The sequence below is a fragment of the Lithobates pipiens genome, unplaced genomic scaffold (assembly GCF_037356315.1).
Source record: "Lithobates pipiens isolate NorthernLeopardFrog02 unplaced genomic scaffold, aLitPip1_a1.2 Scaffold_27, whole genome shotgun sequence".
Lineage (NCBI taxonomy): Eukaryota > Metazoa > Chordata > Amphibia > Anura > Ranidae > Lithobates > Lithobates pipiens.
The window spans coordinates 26,799,181-26,818,532 of NW_027507788.1; positions in this window are offsets into that span (position 1 = coordinate 26,799,181).

Genomic DNA, 19,352 nt, shown 5'->3' on the forward strand with positions numbered 1-19,352 from the left:
GCACCTTGTCCCCATGTTGATGAGGACAAGGGCCTCTTCCCGACAACCCTGGCCGTTGGTTGTCGGGGTCTGCGGGCGGGGGGCTTATCGGAATCCGGGAGCCCCCTTTAATAAGGGGGCCCCTGGATACCGGCCCCCCACCCTATGTGAATGAGTATGAGGTACAATGTACCCCTACCCATTCACCTGTAAAATAAAAGTACAAAAAAAAACACAACACACGAGATAAAATACTTTATTGCACAGCTCCGGGGGTCTTCCGTCTTCGGGGGTCTTCTCGCCGGACTCCTCCGCTATCTTCTTGTAGCTCTTTTGCTAGCGGAGGAGTCCGGCTTTCTTCCTCACCGCCGGCCTCTTCTCCCGACTTCGGGGGTCTTGTCCCCCTCTTCGGTTCTTCTGCCGGGTCACCGCGCCTTCTTATAGCTCTTTTACAGGCGGTGGCCCGGTCTTCTGTCGCCGCCGCCGCCGCCGCCGCCGCCTTCCGTTCTTCTTCTTCTTCTTCTTCTTCTCCAGGAGATGCTGCCTCGACGATCTCTCTGGCCGGAATGCCAGGGACGCACTGCGCGGCCACTTATATAGGGACAAGGGGCGGTGTCACATGGCTTTATGTCACATGGGTTGGTGTCACATGGTGACCCCGCCCCCTTACGATGTCATAGTCCCCATGTGACATCAACCCATGTGACCAACCCATGTGACATAAAGCCATGTGACACCGCCCCTTGTCCCTATATAAGTGGCCGCGCAGCGCGTCCCTGGCATTCCAGCCGGAGAGAGCGTCGAGTCAACATCTCCTGGAGAAGAAGAAGAACGGAAGGCGGCGGCGGCGACAGAAGACCGGGCCACCGCCTGTAAAAGAGCTATAAGAAGGCGCGGTGGCCCGGCAGAAGAACCGAAGAGGGGGACAAGACCCCCGAAGTCGGGAGAAGAGGCCGGCGGCGAGGAAGAAAGCCGGACTCCTCCGCTAGCAAAAGAGCTACAAGAAGATAGCGGAGGAGTCCGGCGAGAAGACCCCCGAAGACGGAAGACCCCCGGAGCTGTGCAATAAAGTATTTTATCTCGTGTGTTGTGTTTTTTTTTGTACTTTTATTTTACAGGTGAATGGGTAGGGGTACATTGTACCCCATACTCATTCACATAGGGTGGGGGGCCGGTATCCGGGGGCCCCCTTATTAAAGGGGGCTCCCGGATTCCGATAAGCCCCCCGCCTGCAGACCCGGACAACCAACGGCCAGGGTTGTCGGGAAGAGGCCCTTGTCCTCATCAACATGGGGACAAGGTGCTTTGGGGTGGGGGGGCCACGCGGCCCCCCCTTCCCCAAGGCACCCCCCCATGTTGAGGGCACGCGGCCTGGTGCGGCTCAGGAGGGGGGCGCTCGCTCGCCCCCCTTTCCTGGCCGGCCGGGTAGCGTGCTCGGACAAGGGTCTGTTGTGGACTTGGGGGGGACCCCCACGTCGATTTTTTTCGGCGTTGGGGTTCCCCTTTAAGTCCATACAAGGCGGCGGGGCAAGCGACGTCTCCTTCGCGGGCCCCGCCTACCTGGAGATGCGCTCGAAATGAGCGGACTTTCCTCCGCGTGTGTGGGCGAGTCCGTTCATTTCAAAAGTAGGGCGGATAGTATGGCGGACTTAGTACGCCGTATTAGTCCGCTCAAAAAGTGGTGTGTGTGGTCAAGTCCGTTCATTCGAAAGTATGACGGACTGTCCGTCGGATTGTATGACGGACTAAGTAGGCCATACAGTCCGCCCGTGTGTACGCGGCTTTACGATATATACAATGCTGTGAAAAACTATTTGCCCCCTTTCTGATTTTTATTTTATTTGCATATTTGTCACACAAACGCAAGATAACCCGAGTAAATACCAAATTCAATTCTAAATTATGGTTTCATTTATTAAGGCAAAAAAGCTGTCCAAACCTGCCTGGCTTTATGTGAAAAAGTAATTACCCCCTAAACCTAAAAACTGGTTGTGCCACCCTTGGCAGCAACAACTGCAATCAAGCGTTTGCGATAACTGGCAACGAGTCTTTCACATTGCTGTGGAGAATTTCTGGCCCACCCTTCTTTTCAGAATTGTTTTAATTCAGCCACATTGGAGGGTTTTCCAGCATAAACAGCCTGTGTAAGGTCATGATACAGCATCTCAATTGGATTTAAGTCCGGGCTTTGACTAGGCCACTCCAAAACCAAAATTTTGCTTTGTTTGAACCATTTTGGTTGGACGTGCTGTTGTGTTTCGGATCATTGTCCTGCTGTATAACCCAAGTTCACTTGAGCTTGAGGTCACGAACTGATGGCCTGGACATTCTCCTTTAGGATTTTCTGGTAGAGCTCAGAATTCATGGTTCTATCAATTATGGTAAGTCATCCAGATCTTGAAGCGGCAAAGCAGCCCCAGACCTTCATGCTACCACCACCATGTCTGACTGTTGGTATGATGCTCTTGTTATGAAATGCCGTATTTCTTTTATGCCAGATGTAACGGGATGCACACCTTCCAAAAACTAAATTTTTTGTCTTTCAGTCCACAGATTATTTGCCTAAAAGTCTTGGGGATAATCAAGAAGTTTTTTGGTAACATGAGCTTTTGTGTTCTTTTTGGTCAGCAGTGGCTTTGGCCTTGGATCTCTCCCATGGATGACATTTTTGCCCGGTCTCTTTCTTATTATTGAATCATAAACACTGATCTTACCTGAGGCAAGTGATGCCTTCAGTTCTTTAGATGTTGTTCTGGGTTCTTTTATGACCTCCTCGATGGGTCGTCGTCATGCTCTTGGAGTAATTTTTGTAGGCCGGACACTCCTGGGAAGGTTCACCACTGTTCCAAGTTCTCTCCATTTGTGGATAATGGCTCTCCCCGTGGTTCACTGGAGTTCCAAAGCATTAGAAATTGCTTTGAAACCCTCCCTAGACCGATACATGTACATTACTTTGTTTCTAATCTGTTCTTACATTTTTTTTTTTTTTTAGATTGTGGCATAATGTGTGGCTTTTTGTAGATCACAAAAAGCCACACATTATGCTACAATCTAAAAAAAAAAATTTTCAGCATGCGTCATTTTTTTAGACAGCTTCTATTAATGTGATTTCTTCTTGATTCAACAGGTCTGGCAGTAATCAGGCCTGGGGGTGGCAAGTGAAATTTAACTCAGTTTTCCAAAAAATTGTGGTTAATCACAGTTCATTCATGATTCAGCATGGGAGGGGGCAATTACTTTTTCACATAGGCCCGGCAGGTTTCAACAGCTTTTTCCCTTAATTAATGAAATAATAGTTTAAAAAACTGCATCTTGGATTTATTCGGCTTTTGTGTAATATTAAAATTTGTTTAACTGCTTGCCGACTAGCCGCCGCAGTTTTTACTGGGTGAGAAAAACGACGTTACCTTACTTTTGGCCACTAGGGGTGAGCCCACACCGCCGCGTGTGCCCAGAGCCAATTCGAGTGCCTGGCGGGCTCGATGACCGCTGGGCACACGCTATCACGCGTGACAGAGCGAGAAGCAGGTTCTGTGTGTGTAAACACACAAATCCCAGTTCTTTCAGGGGAGTAGAGACAGATCGTGTGTTCATACTAAGTATGAACACCGATCTCTTGCTCCTTCTAGGCAGTCCCATCCCCCTACAGTTAGAACACACCTAGGGAACACAATTAACCCCTTGATCGCCCCCTAGAATTAACCCCTTCCCTGCCAGTGGCATTTATACAGTAATCAGTGCATTTTTATAGCACTGATTGCTGTATAATTGTCGATGGTCCCAAAAATGTGTCAAAAGTCTCCAATTTGTCCGCTGCAATATTGCAGTCCTGATAAAAATCGCAGATCACCGCCATTACTAGTAAAAATAAATAAATAATAAAAATGTCATAAAACTATCCCCTATTTTGTAGAAGCTATATGTTTTGCGCAAACCAATCAATATACGCTTATTGCGATCAAGATTGCTTAAAGATTTAAAATGGACTATGTATGGGACTTTAAGGCTCGATTCACATCTATGCATGTTGCTTTTGAGCGTTTTTGCAGTGCTTTTTGTGGTGCTTGTTGTGTTTTTGGACACACGTTTTTACCGCGATTTTGCCGCGTTTTGCGTTTTTTCTTTTCTTTTTTCACGGTGGTTGCCTAGCAACCAGATATATACAGTGAAAAAAAAAAGAAAAAAAACGCAAAGCACAAATCGTGGCAAAATCGCGGTAAAAACGCTGTAAAACCGCAGTAAAAAAGCGGTACGTGCGTTTTTGATGCAGCTCCATTGACTTCTATTACATGCAAAACGCTGCATTTTGCATGGAAAAAAAAGTCCCCGACCCTTTCCAAAAATGCAGAGGCACAAAAATGCATTGATATGAACATGCTCCATAGGAACCCATGTTAAAAGATTTCCCTGCATTTCTGGAAAATGCAAAATACATCAAAAAACGCGTTAGTGTGAATCAAGCCTAAGGCTTGATTCACACTTATGCATTTTTAGTGCCTTTTGCATTTTGCAGATTTGCACTAAAGTCCATATAACATGGTTTCCTATGGAACACCTTCTGTAGTGCAAATCAGCAAAATGCAAAAAGCACTAAAAATGCATCGGTGTGAATCAGGCCTTGGTTAGTTCCTACTTCATGTGTCAGGTCACTTTTTTTCCAGGGTATTCTGCAAATGTCTGTAAACACTAACAACTTGCTAAAGTTCATGGACTATTTGGCAGAACAAGATTGTTTTAAGATTTAAATTGGACTGTGTATGGGACTTTTACTTAGTCACTTTATATTTGACATGTGTGTCATTTGGGACTATTGAAGACTTATTTTTATTTGCATTACTGTATTATTTTGCTGTCTCATATTTACTTTTAGGTTTGCAGCATGGAGCGCTTAATTTTTTATTTGTGGTGAAATAGCAGTGTTCTAAACAGATGCCTGATGTCTCACTTTTGAGGCAGAGAAAGGTGCTGAGAATATGACTTCCTCAGTCCTTGTCTCTGCAGCCTTAGCTGCACTGGACAGTGAATGAGGCTCCTGTTCATTCCCAAACTGAACTGTAGATGAAGCACACTCCATTCTTAAGATCCCCTGCCCCATGTGCCCTCAGCAGCAGCCAGCAGAAGAGGAGAGAATGGAATCCGGTAGCTAAGTTTAACCCATAACCATAACAAAACTACTAACCCTTACACTCAACTTCCCCCTACCCCTACACCTAACTCTGAGCCTCAACCTAACACCTCATTTAAATCCTTAAAATTAAAGTCACATATAGGGATGAGCTTCAAGTTCGAGTCAAACTCATGTTCAACGCGAACATTGCCTGTTCAGTGAACAGTGAACAATTTGGGCTGTTCGCGGCAAATTCGAAAAGCAGAAACACCCTGTACAAGTCTATGGGAGAAATATAAAGTGCTAATTTTAAAGGCTAATATGCAAGTTACTGTCCTAAAAAGTGTTTGGGGACCCGGGTCCTGCCCCAGGAGACATGTATCAATGCAAAAAAAAGTTTTAAAAACAGCTGTTTTTTCAGGAGCAGTGATTTTAATAATGATTAAAGTGAAACAATAAAAGTGTAATATTCCTTTAAATTTCGTACCTGGGGGGTGTCTATAGTATGCCTGTGAAGGGCGCATGTTTCCCGTGCTTAGAACTGTCCCTGCACAAAGTGTCATTTCTGCAGGAAAAAAAGTCTTTTAAAATCACTTGCGGCTATATGAATTGTCGGCTCCCATAATACAGACCCCCAAAGCATCCTCCCAATGTTGAGGGCATGTGGCCTGGTACGGTTCAGGAGGGGGGGGGGGGGCGCTCTCTCCTCCCCCCTCTTTTCCTGCGGCCTGCCAGGTTGCGTGCTCGGACAAAGGGTCTGGTATGGATTTTTAGGGGGACCCCACATCAAATTTTTTTTTAATTTGACGGTTCCCCTAAATATCCATACCAGACCTGAAGGGCCTGGTAATTGAATTTAGAGGAACCCCATGCTTTTTTTTTTTTTTTATCAATGAATGAATTGTTGGCTCTCGTAATACAGAGAACACTCATTGAGTGTTCTCTGTATTATGGGAGCCGACAATTCATATAGCCGCAAGTGATTTTAAAAGACTTTTTTTCCTGCAGAAATGACACTTTGTGCAGGGACAGTTCTAAGCACGGGAAACATGCGCCCCTTCACAGGTATACTATAGACACCCCCCAGGTATGAAATTTAAAGGAATATTACACTTTTATTGTTTCACTTTAATCATTATTAAAATCACTGCTCCTGAAAAAACGTCCGTTTTTAAAACTTTTTTTTTGCATTGATCCATGTCCCCTGGGGCAGGACCCGGGTCCCCAAACACTTTTTAGGACAGTAACTTGCATATTAGCCTTTAAAATTAGCACTTTAGATTTCGAACGTTCGAGTCCCATAGACTTTAATAGGGTTCTAAAGTTCATTGTTCGCAGGTTCTGGTGCGACCTCATTCTTAGTCACATAAATAAATATGAAGCCGAATAGACTAATAACTTTAATTTTTATAATTTTCCCCCCACTTTCCTGTTATAACAGCTGTAACAGGAGTCTAAATAGGACTATGTAGTTCAATAGGGACCAGACTAAGATCCACTGCACTTAGTATAAATAGTCTTCCTTTAAACTTGGAAAATGTTTGCTTGCTTCAATATTGTTTGTACCCTTGATATCTCAATGATTCAAACTTTTGTGTTCTTGTGTTTAAATCAAAATCTGTGATTTCATCTCCAAGTCCTAAGTCCTTCTCATGGAAGGAATTTGGTTCTTCAAATATTCATTTCTCTTGTGTGCATTGTGTTAGTACAGTATTATAGCTTATCCCCCAATAATCATAGAAATGATCTGTAGTGTTCCAGAACCTGTATTTCCACTTAAGTTAATTATGGTCATAAGAACAACTTTGACATTTAGAAGTATTTCAAGTTTAAGACAAGGTAGGCCTGCTCCACCGACTTCTCATAATCCATCTACTGTAAGATCAACATGTGGGCAAGTGGGGCGCTGGTGCTGGTTGTTGCGTCCTCCGTGTGTTTCCCCCATTAACTCGTTGGGCCATGGGGTCACATGGAAAGCTTGCCCCACATGTATTCTTCTGGGCTACATTAGGCACTGTTAAAGGGTCACTTTAATGCACACATAGGTTTATTTCAATCAATGCCTTGGGACAATGCTAAGGCTGTGGAGAATACTCAACTTTAAGGTGGACCTATACTCTTAGAGATTTGTAGAGATGTGTGGTTGTGTTGAGAATTGTGTTATTGCTATTGTAAAGAGTATCCTGGTAAATTTTGTTGTATGTGTACAATGACAATAAACTGTATTATCGTATCTTATATTATCTTATCTGTGTGCACTGGCACTGCAACTGTTCTACAGTTAACTCTTGGATGCCCGTGACAATGAGCACCTTTACACTAACATGCATTTTGGAGGGACATGCTGAGCCAATGTTCACATACACCTGTCCAGCATTTTCCACTACTACTCCCAAGTAGTGGAGTTGTCCCCACCGTGTACTTTGTGTGGGTTCCACACGTGCACTCCACCTAATTCTTGAACCTTCTGTACCTCTGGGGGGACCTCTGTGAGGCAATCTGCTCCCATTGCTATGGGAGACAGACCACTTGCAGGAGGAGTGCTGACAACATCTCCCTCGCTGATAGAGGCTGTGCCACCTATAATAGGTACACACTATCGGTCAGGCTGCTTGTTACACTTCTGGTACTCTTGGTCACCACATGTTTCTTTACTTTACTCCATTACACATGAAGCCTTCATACCCCAATCTGCAGGCATGTACTGGCCATCGGGACTACCGGGAGATTCCCGGTGGGCCGATGGCTCAGTGGGCCGGTTTCAGTGACAGCCTAGCCAAATGAATGGCTGCGCTACTCGCACAGCCATTCATTTGAGCACCGCTGTACTTCTGAGCACAGCGCGGCGCACTTCGGCTCTTTCCGCCCCCACTCGGCGCTCTCATAACACATCTTCGGCCACCTCCGCCACCGCTCGGCTTCCCCCGCCCTGCTCCTCTCCGACAGCGAACAAAACTCGGCTATCTCCGGCGGCCCCCGCGGTAACGGACGCTGTGAGTTTAAATGAGCCGGGGGCTGCCATGAGAGCAGCCGACAGGCAGAGAAGTCCCTGGAGCAGACGAGGGAGCCTGGAGGATGGCGGTGCTGCAGGAACCCATCCAGGTAACCGGCTGGCCCATTGAATACTGTATATAGCACATGGCTGGATATATATATATATATATATATATACTGTGCATGTGTGTATATATTATATATATATATATATATATATATATATATATATATATATATATATATATATATATATATATATATAGCTGTGTGTATATATATATATATATATATATAGCAAAGGATGTGGTGCTAAATAAAATAACATAAAACATCCATTTGGTGAAAATAATGGTTAAAATAATATGCAAAATCCAACATAGCTAAAAGTTCACCAAAACTGTCAATTAATATTAAAATGTGCATAAAAATATTTTCAGCAAAAAAATCATATATAAAAATGCTTATAATTAAAAACCCCCCTTTTTTTTGTACTCTTTTTGCACTTTAATACCAAGGACATAGTTTGGATAAAATGGTTTTAATTATAAGCATCGTTTATATACAAATTTTTTGCTGAAATTTTTTTTATGCACATTTCAATATTAATTGACACGTTTGATGTACTTTTAGCTATGTTGGATTTTTTGTATTATTTGAATCATTATTTGCACCAAATGGATTTTTTTTATGTTATTTTGGTTAGCATCACATCCTTTGCTATATATTCAATTTATCTGTGGGTTTGTGTTAGGCCCCTTTCACACATGCAGATGATATGTCCGTATTTCATCCATCCGTTTGCAGATGAAATACGGGCATACATTCATCCCTATGGGATAGCGGGTGTCTGCGGATGAACATCCGCAGACACCCGATTTCATCCGCCTCCGCAACAGTCCGATTCTGCAGACGGAGGAAAATCCTATTTTTCTATCCATCTGCAGAGCGGATCGGATGAACACGGACAGACGGTCCGTGCTCATCCGATCCCCATAGAGGAGAGCGGAGAGCTGACAGGGCGGTCCCCGCACAGTGTGCGGAGACCGCCCTGTCCGCAGCCGGCTCAGCGGGGACAACGGAGCGATCCCCGCTGAGCGAGCGGATCATCACGGGGCGGATCATTACTGATCCGTCCCGTGTGAAAGGGGCTTAAACCTGTTTGATGTTGGCAGCTTCTCATTACTGCGGTTGATCAAAAATAGGTGTGCGCATTAGTTGTTTATTTTAAAATATATAATGCAGAGCCAGACTTCGGGCAGGTGACAGGGGGACACCAGGGGGTGGGGGGGGGGGCTGGAAAATAAAAGATCACCAGCAGTGTGCTGTCGGCTTCTGAGTTTGCATACTCCTGCTATGTGTCTAGCCAGGCCGTGATGACGTCACTCTCGTGCAAGTGCGCAGCATACTGTTTTTGTGCGCGTTTGCAAAATTGGAGTGGGCCGGTCTGGATGAAGTCCAGGGCCAAATTTTTGTCCCAGTCCAGCCCTGCCAATGTGTTATGTCCCACTTGTTAGCTGTGTGTGCCAGTTACTTGCAATACACTTCTTTAGTAACTTCAAACCAGGCAGGGACAACGTTTCAATACTTTACTTGTAAAAAGTGCAAAAATAGACATTCACAGTCCAACAGGCAAAACATGATACCTTCCTAGTTTCCCAACTATGGCTACAGGCTTGTGTGTTGCCCGAGCATACCTGACAGAATGCAGTTCAGCAATCATAAGTCCTTCCTAGGCATTTCTCCAGCACTGGTGTCTTCAGGGCGAATGCCAGGTTAAAAGTCTATGTTTACAATATTCCTTATCTAAACAATAGAAAAAGCGGCGCTGAATATAAATCCACACCAGTGAATTCAAAAATATTAAAGATGATAGACCCAATCCAGTGAACATGAATTACTAAATGTTACTACACTGTGCAAGCCCTGCCCCGAGCATACAGAAAATTAATTAATAGTTTGTATCGAAATTAATTAACACAAATTATTATATAGTACATATCACCAGATGAATAGTGATAACAAATATATACGATCTGTTGAAAAAAATATCCTGTGACTAAATATTATTCAACACTAAAAATAAATAAACAAGTAACGAGAATCAAATGAATTGTTTCAAGTTCTATCAAACAATGTCCACTTCCTAAAAACATTGTTACCAACACCACTGTGAAAAGCTCCTGAGAATATAATGTATCCCAGTAAAATCATAATCCATACGTTGAATCTTCAGATCATAATCCAAGTAATGGAATAGTGAAAAAAACATTTAACCAGTGTCTCTTGAATAAACAGCAGATTACATCTACACTCCTCCACCACACCGCTCTACATGTGACTCCTCTCCCCTTATGTGATTACACTCACCCGCTGTATATGCCTCACACTTTCGTGTTTGGCTGGATGTGCTTTTTCCCTTTACAGGGTTTAAATGGGGTATCCAGGTTTCCACTCCAGAATGCAGGGCTAGTACCATGGCTGTTCTCATAGACGCCACGGATGTTTCCATAGGTGTCACGGCTGTTCCCATAGATATACTCTCATGCAACAAAGAAAAGATTTGCTTCCATAGCGTGATACAGTAAAAAACTTTTTAATCACACATAAAAATCTCTCACAAGCAGTGTGATCACACATATATAAATATATGTATTTTTATATAGTTTTGCAATTTTAGTTTAAATAGGACCAGTGACTTAATTATTGATATATACATATGGGCTAATACAGGTGTATTCCCCTGCATGCGGGCATGATCCATGTAAATGGGTCAGATGTTATTAAGTCATAAGGCATTTTTAAATAAAATCTTGATCACCTGCTGGAACAGTAGGCTTGAACATGGTGGGATGTTTTGACCTCTGTTACTATCAGAAGGAAGGATCAATTTTTTGTTATGGTACCCCTGCGGATTGGTTTATGTAGGTCGCACCAAACGGATGTTAGGAGTGCGAATCTCTGAACATCCAGGAAACATCCGGAAGGGGTTCCAGTGCCATGGTGTGTCATTGCACTTTGAGGAACACCAGTAGTAGGATTTTGTATATATGTGTGTTGCACGCGCACTGCCAGCAGTGTGATCACACATATATAAATATATGTATTTTTTATATATTTTTATATAGTTTTGTAATTTTAGTTTAAATAGGACCAGTGACTTAATTAGTGATATATACATATGGGTTAATGCAGGTGTATTCCCCTGCATGCAGGTGTGATCCATGTAAATGGGTCAGATGTTATTAAGTCATAAGGCATTTTTGAATGCATTAATTACATTTGTCTCATGTGTGGTATTTAGTTCTCCTTAATGGAAATATAGATATCAATAAAACCCATTTCCAATTTGTTTATTTTAAGTCTGCAGGTCACCCCCCTTCTCCAATGCATGTAGCATCTGATATAGGATAGTAATAGAAATTGGGGGAGATAGGACGCTATATAGGCTGATGCAGATTGATATGTTAAGAGCGACTCCCCTTGTGGAAATTCTCCGCTACTATTCACTACCAATATCTGTATAGAGTATTAATCTACTTTTACTTTTGTGCAATTGAGTTTTAGATTGTTGGAATGATATTTATATATAATCTTTAAAAGCTTATTAGATTGCATCATGGATTGACTCTGGATTAATGAGCAGTGTGAACTGAAGCATTGATGGAATTGGGGACACAGGTGATGCACATGTGTGGTGATTATACACCGCCCATTGAGAGCAGTTTGGGGAAAATATAAGTCAGTTTGTCTTGCCTAGTGACCAGGTCCATGATTAAGTCAATTTTATGACGAAACATGTCGGATTTTGGCTACTAGGCGAATGAGAGAGATACATATAGGATGCTGAACATCTTACATTGATCCCTGTAAAGCGGCGGTACAGTTAAGGAGCGGTGAGAGACTATCCATCATTCCCGCATATCCTGGGTCCGCCGTGACCACCTATGCTTCAGTATGGGTTACTCAAGAGTGCTGTGAATTTTTACATTTGGCGTGTTTATTCATCCTTTGATGTGAGTGCAATGTGAGAGATTTTTATGTGTGATTAAAAAGTTTTAGACTGTATCACGCTATGGAAGCAAATCTTTTCTTTGTTGCATGAGAGTATCTATGGGAACAGCCGTGACACCTATGGAAACATCCGTGGCGTCTATGAGAACAGCCATGGTACTAGCCCTGCATTCTGGAGTGGAAACCTGGATACCCCATTTAAACCCTGTAAAGGGAAAAAGCACATCCAGCCAAACACGAAAGTGTGAGGCATATACAGCGGGTGAGTGTAATCACATAAGGGGAGAGGAGTCACATGTAGAGCGTTGTGGTGGAGGAGTGTAGATGTAATCTGCTGTTTATTCAAGAGACACTGGTTAAATGTTTTTTTCACTATTCCATTACTTGGATTATGATCTGAAGATTCAACGTATGGATTATGATTTTACTGGGATACATTATATTCTCAGGAGCTTTTCACAGTGGTGTTGGTAACAATGTTTTTAGGAAGTGGACATTGTTTGATAGAACTTGAAACAATTCATTTGATTCTCGTTACTTGTTTATTTATTTTTAGTGTTGAATAATATTTAGTCACAGGATATTTTTTTCAACAGATCGTATATATTTGTTATCACTATTCATCTGGTGATATGTACTATATAATAATTTGTGTTAATTAATTTCGATACAAACTATTAATTAATTTTCTGTATGCTCGGGGCAGGGCTTGCACAGTGTAGTAACATTTATTAATTCATGTTCACTGGATTGGGTCTATCATCTTTAATATTTTTGAATTCACTGGTGTGGATTTATATTCAGCGCCGCTTTTTCTATTGTTTAGATAAGGAATATTGTACACATTTTGTTTTTTTAAAGTGGCGGCTTAGTTTATAGTGTTTTGTTTAGCGCAGTGGTGATACACAATAGATGGAGGGAAAGAGTAAGTGTGTCCTTGTTTTACATAAAAGTCTATGTTGTAGGACAAAGCTGGCAGCATACTCCTTCTCCTGTGGGTCTCCTGGTCCATCTCCATCCCTTATGGGTCTCACAACCCACGGCTACTCTGGAACCCCCTAGTTTCACTCTTGCAGCTCTCTCTATTGGGGCCAAAGATGGCTCCCTGGATTCCGTCAGGGAACTCTCTTGAACTGAACCTAGCACAATTTATATCCCACAGGATGAGTCCACCAGACCCAGGAAGGAAAACCCACCAAAACATTAAATGACCAAGCAAAACATATATAGAACAATGAGCATAAAGGCTATGGGAGTACCTCATCCTTATTTAAACTTTACATACATAGAGAACCAACATGATGGATTATTGCGGTACCAGAGAGGGACTTGTTCACAAATTAATTAAGAATACGTTTATTATAATTTTGTTTGTTCCCTCCCTGGTACCGCAATAATCCATCATGTTGGTTCTCTATGTATGTAAAATGACCAAGCAAAACCTTAACCCCAGAACTCTCAGCCGGGACAGAACCTACTGACTGCTGTAGCCTGCTTACAAGCAGAAGAATGATAAGACGACATGGAGTAAGGGTTCTGTGTCTCAGCTCTATGTATTCTATGGAACACCACTGGGGCACTGCAGGAAAAAAATAACCTTGAGATATTTTCCTGGAACTTCGTAATAGTAAGCATATAAGATAGTAGGTATATGCTTTTTTAGGGGAAGGTACATTTGCAGGGTCATAATTGTCTCACACCCATTCCCCGTACCTCTTTATCATATTTTGTAATATTAAGGCTGCTTTTCTTCAGGGTTTAGGAATAATAATAATGTTTTAGATACTCTAAAAAGACACGATGATCGTGTCTAAATTGTATGTGTGATAAGGACCTTAGATTGGAAACTTTTAGAGGACAAGGTCCAATGGCATAACCAAAGCCATATTAGTCCATTAGGTTCAAGGGCGGGAAAGGGGCCCCATTTGGGAGGCTGTTAGATGTCTCTACTCCAGAAGAGCTGACGTCAGGTTCACAAAATTATGCTCTAGGATCATAATGTTATTAGTCACAGATCTCCTTTGCATCTCTCTATCTGTGAATAGATTTATAACCTCCAGAGCTTTTGGTCATCCTGGCCAGAACTTTAATAGTAACCCCTTGTGTCTAGTCTTCCTGAGGCTGAAAAATAACAGGGTCATTCTGAAAAAAAGTTTGTGTAAGCATGCACAGAAGCACTATCAAAACGTCTGGTTGTAAAAAGACACAAATCCATTTAGTTCAACTAAAAGAAAAACACACACATACAAAACACCACATTCACAATTCTATACCCACAGTTGATCCAGAGGAAGGCAAAAACAAAACAATAAAGCATGGTCCAGCACTGGTCCAGTGAGGAAAGAAAAAAAATCCTTTCTGATTCCCCAGGAGGCAATTGATATTCCCTGGATCAGCTATCACTGGTGGTATTACCTATACATATTAGTATACAGTTATATTTTGTGCATTTTGGAAAGAATTCAGGCCCTTTTTTAAAACGATCTACCCAGAGCCAGCTCTTGAGGGAGTCTATTACGCTAAGTTCACTACATGGACCACTTATGTATTTATTTATACATGGTGATCAAATTCCTCCCGTAATCTCCTCTTTTCAATGGAAAGTAAATTCAGTTCCTCTAATCTTTCCTCATAGCTGAGATCCTCCATGCCTCTTATCAGTTTGGTTGCCCTTCTCTGCACCTTTTCCATTTCCCCGATATCCTTTTTGTGAACTAGTGCCCAAAACTAAACTGCATATTCCAGGTGACATCTTACTAATTTGATTTGTATTGGGGCAAAATTGTGTGTCTCTCTCTCTCTCTGAAGTCTACTTTCTCCAGAACACCCAGATCCTTCTCCCCCATTGATCCCTCCAGTTGTACCCCCCAGTATGTATGATACATGCATATTCCTAGCCTACAAGTGCATAACTTTACATGTATCACCATTAAACCTCATTTGCCACTTAGTTGCCCAATTAAACAGAGCATTGAGGTCAACTTGTAAGTTGGAGACATCCTGTATGGATGCTATTCCACTGCATAGCTTCGTGTCATCGGTAAATACGTTAATGGTACTTCTAAATCCAAACTCTGTATCATTTATAAATATATTAAAAAGTAAGGATCCCAACACTGAATCTTGGGGTACACCACTAATAACCATTCAGAGTAGGAATCATTACTACTGCTCTCTGAATTCTGCCTTTTATACAGTTTTCAATCAATTTACAAACTGATTTTTCCAAACCTGTAGACTTTACCTTACAGATTAGCCATGTGCGGGGAACTGTGTCAAACGCTTTTGCAAAATCCAAGTATACCACATCCACAGTTACGCCTTTGTCTAAGTTTTTGCTTATTTCCTCATAAAAATAAACCAAATTTGTTTGACAACTTCTGTCTTTCATGAATCCATGCTGTCTATAGCTTAAAATATTAGTTTTCTAGGAAAAACTCATCTATGTGGTCTTTTAATAAACTCTCCAGTATCTTCCCAACTATAGAAGTTAAACTACCCAGTCTGTAGCTACTTGGTAAAGACTTTAAACCCATTTACATATAGGCCTCACATTGGCCTTATACCAATCCAGTGGTTTCTGGAACATATCAATTTTGAGCCATAGGGGTTCATTGTTGCTTCAGTATATACCATACACTGTGTATATATGTGGATATATAAATCTATATATATAGAGAGATTGATATAGCTATTTCTCTCTCTCTCTCTCTCTCTCTCTCTCTCTCTCTCTCTCTCTCTCTCTCTCTCTCTCTATATATATATATATATATATATATATATATATATATATATATATATATTAGAGAGAGAGAGAGAGAGAGAGATATGATTATAGTTTCAGTCTATTTCATACAGTATCTCACAAAAGTGAGTGCATCCCTGACATTTTTTGTAAATATTTTATTCTATCTTTTCATGTGACAACACTGAATAAATGACACTTTGCTACAATGTAAAGTAGTGAGTGTACAGCTTGTATAACAGTGTAAATTTGCTGTCCCCTCAAAATAACTCAACACACAGCCATTAATGTCTAAACCACTGGCAACAAAAGCGAGTACACCCCTAAGTGAAAATGTCCAAATTGGGCCCAATTAGCCGTATTCCCTCCCCGGTGTCACATGACTCGTTAGTGTTACAAGGTCTCAGGCGTGAATGGGGAGCAGGTGTGTTATAATTGGCTTTCACTCTCTCATAGTGGTCACTGGAAGTTCAGCACCTCATGGCAAAGAACTCTCTGAGGATCTGAAAAAAAGAATTGTTGCTCTACATAAAGATGGCCTTGGCTATAAGAAGATTGCCAAGACCCTGAAACTGAGCTGCAGCACGGTGGCCAAGACCATACAATTGTGAAACAGGACAGGTTCCACTCAGAACAGGCCTCATCATGGTCGACCAAAGAATTTGACTGCACGTGCTCAGCGTCATATCCAGCGGTTGTCTTTGGAAAATAAACATATGAGTGCTGCCAGCATTGCTGCAGAGGATGAAGGGGCATGGTGTCAGCCTGTCAGTGCTCAAACCTTATGCCGCACGCTGCATCAAATTGGTCCGCATGGCTGCAAACCCAGAAGGAAGCCTCTTCTAAAGATGATGCACAAAAAAGCCCACAAACTGTTTGCTGAAGACAAGCAGACTAAGGACATGGATTACTGGAACCATGTCTTGTGGTCTGAAGAGACCAAGATAAACTTATTTGGTTCAGATGGTGTAAAGCGTGTGTGGCGGCAACCAGGTGAGGAGTACAAAGACAAATGTGTCTTGCCTACAGTCAAGTATGGTGGTGGGAGTGTCATGGTCTGGGGCTGCATGAGTACTACCAGCACAGAGAGAGCTACAGTTCATTGAGGGAACCATAATGTCTCCATGGTGGTGTGGAAGAGGACTCCAGTGGCAATCTGTGAGGCTCTGGTGAACTCCATGCCCAAGAGGGTTAAGGCAGTGTTGGAAAATAAAGGTGGCCACACAAAATATTGACACTTTGGGCCCAATTTGGACATTTTAACTTAAGCGTGTAGTCACTTTTGTTGTCAGCAATTTACACATTAATTACTGCGTTTTGAGTTATTTTGAGGGCACAGCAAATTTACACTGTTATGCAAGCTGTACACTCACTACTTTACATTGTAGCAAAGTATAATTGAGTGTACTCACTTCTGTGAGATACTGTATATTTCGGGTATTTTCGTTATCGTCTTAACAAACGATAACGAACGTGCAGAATCTGAAAACCGAAAGATCCGACATAAACAAATGCTTTATTTTCATTTTCGTTGTGGCAACAGTTCGATATAGATAGGAGATTCAACATGACGCTGACAATAGTGATCTGTGTCCATTGAATCTGTGGTCAAATGTGCCTAACCTTAGCTCTATTAGTTCAAGATTATTCTATATAGAGAGAAAAGATTCAACGTAGAGAGAAAAGATTCAACATTATAGTGACAATAGCAAAAAAGGTTGAATGTTCCTAACCTAACTCTATTAGTCCAAGATTATTCGGCATAGAGAGAAAAGATTTGACATGAAGATTAGACGGAGCAGTCACCGCGAGCGGACATTTATGGTCAAATGCTCCACCCATAGGCTATAGAAGAATTCTAATGTTGGTTGACTAGTAATAATAATTAATAAATATAATTATTACTAGTGTCATACAACATTAGAATTCTACTATAGCTTGTAGGCAGAACATTGGCCCGGAAATGTACGATTGCGGCGTCGTACAGTTTAGCTGCTCCGTCGAATCTTCTTAAAACATTCGACAGACACCATAAGCTTTTAACGACAGATTCGACCTTTATTATTTCGGATTTTCGGACAAATGCATTTTTTAATGAAACAAAATAAATAAAAACAAATTTCGGGAGTAAGTAAATAAATGTATTTTTCGGACGAAAACAAAATTCCGAAACAAAATATTTCAGTGTGCACATGTCTACTACATATGCAAACTAAATCACCTCAGGGCGCTTTTGCTGCCAGTGTCCATCTGGGTTTTCAGAAGAGATGGGTCTTGAGCGTCTTCCTGAAGGCCAGATAGTTTTCCTCCAAGCGGATGTCCGCGGGTTGAGCATTCCATAGCCGTGGTCCTTGTACTGCGAACCTTCGTTCACCCTTTAATTTGTAACGGGTCTTAGGAATGTGGAGGAGGTTCTGGTTAGTTGACCGGAGAGTGTGACCCGGGGTGTAGTGCTTTATTTTGTCGCAGAGGTATTGCGGGGCTTTTCCTTGTGCACATTTGTGAGTGAGGCAGAGGACCTTGAATGTAACTCGATCCTTCACGGCTAGCCAATGAAGGGTCCTCAGGGACAGGGTGATTGATTCCCATGTTTTTTTTTCCAGTTACCAGTCTGGCTGCTGTGTTCTGGACGGTTTGTAGATGTGAAATCTGGTATTTTGGAAGTCCTAGGTAGAGGGAATTTGCATAGTTGAGTCGGGAATTGATGATAAAATGAAAAGAAAATGACTATATTGTCAAAAGTATTGACAAGACATGGATGAGCGAGTTTGGGGTGGAGCAACTTGACTGGTCTACACTGAGTCCTGACCTCAACCCAATAGAACACCTTTGGGATGAATTATGAATTAGAGTGGAGACTGCGAGCTAAGCCTTCTCATCCACATCAGTGCCTGACCTCACAAATGCGCTTTTGGAAGAATGGTCCAACATTCCCATAGACACACTCTCAAACCTTGTGGACAGCCTCCCCAGAAGAGTTAAAGCTGTTATAGCTGCAAAGGGTGGGCCAACTCAATATTGAACCCTACGGACTAAGACTGGGATCCCATTAAAGTTCATGTGTGTGTAAAGGCAGGCTTCCTGATACTTTTGGTAATATAGTGTATATATACATATATATATATATATATATATATATATATATATATATATATATATATATTCCTGCTTTAAATTATTTTCTTGTTGGAGAGATATACTATATCTTTCTATCTATCTATCTATCTATCTATCTATCTATCTATCTATCTATCTATCTATCTATCTATCTATATATAATATGTATGTGTATATGTACATATATATATATATATGTATATATGCACAGTATATCTCTCTAACAAGCAAATCATTTAAAGCAGGAGCAAATTAATCATTTATCACACTCCAGAAACACCTAATACAATTGTTTTTAGTTGTTTCTGAATGATAGCTATCAAATGACATTTGTTCCTCACTCCAAAGGAGGAAAAATGAACCTGTAGAAAACCTGTTACAAAAATTAAAAACAGA